The following is a 5,453-nucleotide window of genomic DNA, read 5'->3' on the forward strand; positions in this document are numbered from 1 at the left end:
CCCTTTCCCTTTCCCTTTCCCTTTCCCTTTCCCTTTCCCTTTCCCTTTCCCTTTCCCTTTCCCTTTCCCTTTCCCTTTCCTTTTCCCCTTTCCACTTTCCCTTCCCTTCCCCTTCCCAGCCCCGAACTGCAGTTGGAGGAGGGATCTCCCCCGCAGGACCTCACTAAAGGACCCCCCAGAGGGTTTTCCTTCTGCAGTCGCCCCATGCCAGGGGCATCCCTGACTTCCCCTCGCCCCCCCCGCGCGGTGGCACCGGCCGGGCTGTCCCCGCGCGTGTCACAGGGGGAGGGGGGACTCGGCTTTGTCAACAAGGGGCCGTTTTCGGCGGGGTGGGGGAGTCTGGGCTGGAGGGAGCTGGGGGACAGGTGGGTGTTGGGAGGAAGCTCCATGAATGTGAAGGATTCAGCGGCGACATGTGGCGGCCATTTGACCCCCCCCGAGGGACAGCTGTCCTGGCAGGGGGATGGCACAGTGCCCGGGGACGGGACCTGGGGACAGCAGTGTCCCCTCGGTAGGGGACACAGCCCTGGGATGGGACGGCTGGGACAGCGCGGGGAGGGGGTTGGGGGGGGGTTGCCAGCCGGGATCTCTGGGTGGGTGACCAGCTTTTCCTTAGGGGGGGTGACCATCACCCTGTCCCCGGGGCGGTGACCATCATCCTGTCCCCACGGAGGGCACGTTCCACCCCGCACGCTCTGATCGGGGGGCTGCTGCTGCTGCTCGGGAGCTTTGAGGACACAAACCGGTGACTGCCCCGACTTTCCGCCCCGACCCCAAGTGACAGCCAGTGCTGGCACAGGGAGGGGTGACACCCTCACACACAGGCGGTGACCTGGTGAGCAGGGTACGGGGGGTTGTGGGGATTTTGTGGCTTCAGGGCGGGATTCCCGAGGGGAGAAGGGGTAGCCGCCCTTCCCCGGCCGTGCCAGTGTCGATGCCACACGAGCCGCGCCCCAGGGAGGGGCTCCGGTCCTTCCGGAGGGGCCTCACCCTGCAAATTCCCTTCGGGAATTCCCTCAGGGCTCCGCGCCCCTCCCCCCGGTTGGATTTCCCCCCTTCCCGGTTTGTTCAGCCCCCCGAAGGGCGGCTGAGTCTCAGAAATCCCCCGACTCCCACTCGCGCTCCCGGCTGTTCCCCCCGGGGGAGGTTTGGTGCATTTTGGGGGAGGTTTGGTGAATTTAGGTGAGGACTGGTGCAATTTTAGGTGAGATTTGATGAAAGCTGGGTGAGGTTTGGTGAATTTGGATGAGGTCTGCTGGATTTCTGGGTGAGGTTTGGTGCAATTTTGGGTGAGTCTTGGTGAATTTGGGTGAGGTTTGGGCTGGGAGGGCTGAGGAAGGCTGATGGGTTTTGGTGTAGGGAACAGAAACGGGGGAGGTGTTTTTGGGGTGCTCCCCACGGCCTGTTTTGGGGGGTCCCAACCTCCTTCCAGCCCATCTCAGCCACTGAGCAGGTGCAATCCCTGGCTCCCTACGAGGAAAAAATGCCTGGAAAGGCAAATTTTTGGAGCCATGAGGTTGTGACCAAGGGTAAACCCTCCCTTCCTTGACCGGGTCACCCCAGGGGCCCACGGGACCAGAGAGGGTCGGGATGCCCTGCTCTGGGCAGGAGGGATGGCACAGGGACACGGGAGGGACACGGGAGGGATGCAGGAGGGATACAGGAGGGATACAGGAGGGATACAGGAGGGATGGCAGAGGGACACAGGAGGGAGGCAGGAGGGAGGCAGGAGGAATACAGAAGGAATGCAGGAGGGATGGCAGTAGAGGTGGCAGGAAGAATACAAGACGGATGGCAGGAGAGATACAGGAGGGATCAGGAGGGAGGCAGGAGGGATCCAGGAGGATGTAGAAACCCTCCGCCTCCGCGGCTGGACGGGAGAGGGCACCAGCAGCCCGGTTATCCACGGCCGAGCCCGGGTTTCGGGATGCACAGCGCGAGTCAGAGCCCAGAAATCACCTCAGACCCCTTCGAAACCCCTTTTCTTTTTCGGGGGGGAGGGGAGGAAGGACCCCCCTCCAGCTCCCTCCGCAGGGCCCGGGGTGCGGTGCCGGGGAGCGGGAGCAGCGCCTGGAAGCCCGCGGGGTGTCCCCCTGGACTCCAGTTCTCCAGCAGGGATGAGTCCGGCTCTTTATTTCCGATCCCCCCCAAGGGAGAACATCCCGGGGTTTGTTTTTTCCCGCGGCGTAACGACCCCAGCAGGTGCTTTTCCTGCCCGGCGGCCCAAAATAGCTCCCGGGGCTTGGCTTCCTGCGGCTCCTGCCCCAGTCCCGCTTCCCTCGCTCGTCTTTTGAGCCAAAACATCCCAGTTCGGGGAGGGGAGGCTCTGGGGAAGTGGGGGGAAACGCTTTCCTTTGCGTTTTTCGTGCTCATCTGGAGTCGAAATTGTCCCGGAGAAGGAATGTTTGGCCTCAGCCCTTAGAGCCACACTCACCCTGGAATTTGTTTTGGGGCTCAGCCCGGCTTTACACCCCATTGAGAGGGGCAGGAGTGTGATTTGAGGGGTTCCCCTCCCTATTCCTCCTGCAGGACAAATATATTATTGTTAAGAATATTTCTATTTACTCTTTTTCTCCTCTGTCCCTCACAGGCTGCTCTTACCTGTGTCCCATCTGGTCCCTCTGGCCCCATGGATTTCACAGCTTTTGGGGAGTGAAATGTCTGGGAGAGGGGGAAGCTGAACCTCTGGAATTCTCTGATTTTCCAAGATATTTTATTTAGGGAGGTGAAACTGGGAGTTCCAGTTGCCCCCCAGGCTGGGCAGGTCCCTGGTCCCTTGGAGGGGACACTGGAGTGCACCTGGGATGTTCCTGGACTTTTCTTTCCCAGTTCCCTGGTTCCCAACTCCCTTTTAATCCAAGAGAATCAGTGGAGGTACAACATCCCAGCTCCTGCCTCCCCGTGGTGTTTTGGGAAGTGTGAGCTGTGGACTCGCCCTCCTTCAGCTCCACAGGAAAACACCAGGGAAGGGGGCACGGCAGGGATGCTCCTTCCCTGCTCCACCCGGATGGAGGAGACAGGGATGGCAGTCCCTGCTTCGCCCAGGGTTTTTCCATGGGAAAGGGCTGATCCTGGGGGGTGAGAAGGGGAAATCTGGGACCCCACAACACCTGTCGGGAGTCTCTGCCCCTCAGCCCGGTGCTTCCCCAGCCCATCCCTCTCCCAGCCTTTCCCATCAGGGTGCTGCCTCCGTCCCCCCTCGCCCCTGCTCTGCTCCCCCCAGAGTTAGGAGAGCATCTGGGGACTCTCAGCGCCCCAAAAAACCCGCAGCCACCCGACATCCACCGGGAAGTCCCCACTTCTCCATCCCCTCCGAGTCCCAGGGCCAGGTGGGCACCGCTGTGGCATCGCTGCACCGAGTCACCCCCGGGGGCACAAATCCGTCCTGAGGGGTTGGAGGAGCCCCAAACCGGGGGTGGATGAGCCCCACCCCGGGTCCTGCCCCCTGGTCCCCCCCAGCCCACGGGAGCAGGGGCTGGGAAGGCAGCAGGAGGTTCCCGTGCCCACGCTCCGAGCTCGTGGCAGGGGACTCGTGTCCCTGCGTCCCCCGAGGAAGGAGCCAGCTGTGGGAATGTCACCGCCGGCGCTGCTCCGAGCAATACGGAAATGTCCCATGTCCCGTGTCCCGTGTCCCTTGTCCCCGTCCCGGAGGGGCCCTTCCCGGGGGATCGCGGCTGCGAGGTTGTTTTTGCCGGCGCTCAGACGCTTCAAGTGGTGTTTGTGCTGCTCCAGGGCCACGGGGGATGGATCCCAGCTGGAAGAGGAGCCGCGGAACAGGCCGGGAGGCGGGTCTCCTCTGCTGATAAGGAATTTTCCACGTTTTCAAATAGGAATCTGGGGGTTTAGGAACGTGGGAAGGGTTTGAACGGCTTTTTCTACAACGCAGAGGAGCTGCCCTGCGAATTTCTGTCCTGATTTAATTTCTGGATATGAAAACAATTCGGCTCAGGTTGGTTGGAAGGCAATAATTTGGGCAGCAGCAGAACTCGGGGCTCAGGGGCTGCAGGAGGGAGGTGGAACAGGAGCTTTCCCCGTGGAGGGTGGGATGTGGCTACAGCCTGTGAGTGTCTGAGTGGGGAAAAAAAAGCCTCTCTTAGTGAAGTCGAGAGCTGTAAGTGACAGCTGGAAGCCAAAAGCAGAGGATTTAAAAATAGAAATATGGCACATATTGCTAAAGTGAGAAACCCAGACCTGGGGAGCAGTAGATGAGAGTTCTCTTTGTGCCCTTCGTGAGGGGGCACCTCTCCCTCCCCACCCTGGGGGAACCGAACCAGTCCCTCCTCAGCCCCTTCCCTCTGCCACTGTCACTCCTTCATCCCCCCTTTTCTCCCTCACCCCAAACCCTCGTTTCCCACCACCATGTGGAGCACAGGGAGGGCAGGGCTGGTGTCCCCAGGCCACCACAGCCCCGGCTCTGGGGCTCACCCTGGGCTCTTCCCACTCAGCTCTTCATCCCCTCCCAAATATTTCCCCAGAGATCAGTCAGCAAATGATTTCACCACCTCAGAGATCCACCAGGGGAAGCAGTTCCCGCATTCACACCTTGCAGCAAACTCGAGCTCACGGATCCACATTTTTCCTTTTACAGTTTCCTCCCTCACTGCCTGTTTTTTATCCCTTCCCTTTCCCGGGAAGTCGATGGATTCCCTCCTCACTGCCGGGTGTTCCAGAGCCCTCACACCGGCACCTCCCTCCGCGGGGGCTGGAGCATCATCCTGCCCTTCCAGGGGCCACTTCAGCTGAAAAAAAGAGAGGCCAAAGAGCTCTGGGGCTGTTTAAGGGCTGGGGGCGAAGGGTTTTGGGTTTTGAGCGGCCGCGGAACCCCTGGCAGGGCTGGAAGGGTCGAAGCCCCTCCTGCCCCTCGGAGCGGTGGCAGGAACAGCTCCTGACCCCAGCCCGGCTCGGGAACACTCCCAGGGGTCCCTCGGGGTTAAAAGAACCGCGGTGCGTGCGAGGAAAACGCCGCAGCGATGAGGGAAAGGGCCCCGGGGATGGGGCCGGCCCTCTGCCCTACCCCCGTGCCTTGCCAGGGACGGCGCTGGCACAGGGCGCTGGCACCGGGCTCGGGCGTGTTCACTGCTCCGCGCGGTGATGGCTCAGCAGTTCCTCCCCGACGGGGAAGCACAAAAGCCCATTAGGAAGGATCCTGCTGTGCCAAGGAGCCCGGGCTGGCCGTGAGGGCAGCACCCGTCTGGCACTCGGCAGGGCACAGGGAAGGATGCGAGTGACAGTTCGAGTGACAGAGCACCGAGGGGGGTTGGACCTCTTTGGGCACTGCCTGGGAACCTGCAGGGTCCTCGATGTGGCACCTCTGTGTGACAGGGGCACCGGGACACGTCCTGGGAGTGACCATGGGCACCATCAGTGACTCAGGTTCTCCCTTGGTACCACGGGCAGTGCTGCCAACCTGCTCTCCATCACTGCCACCCTGCTCTCCATCATTGCCACCCTGC

Source organism: Corapipo altera, unplaced genomic scaffold (assembly GCF_003945725.1).
Source record: "Corapipo altera isolate COAL_440 unplaced genomic scaffold, ASM394572v1 300, whole genome shotgun sequence".
Taxonomy (NCBI): Eukaryota; Metazoa; Chordata; class Aves; order Passeriformes; family Pipridae; genus Corapipo; species Corapipo altera.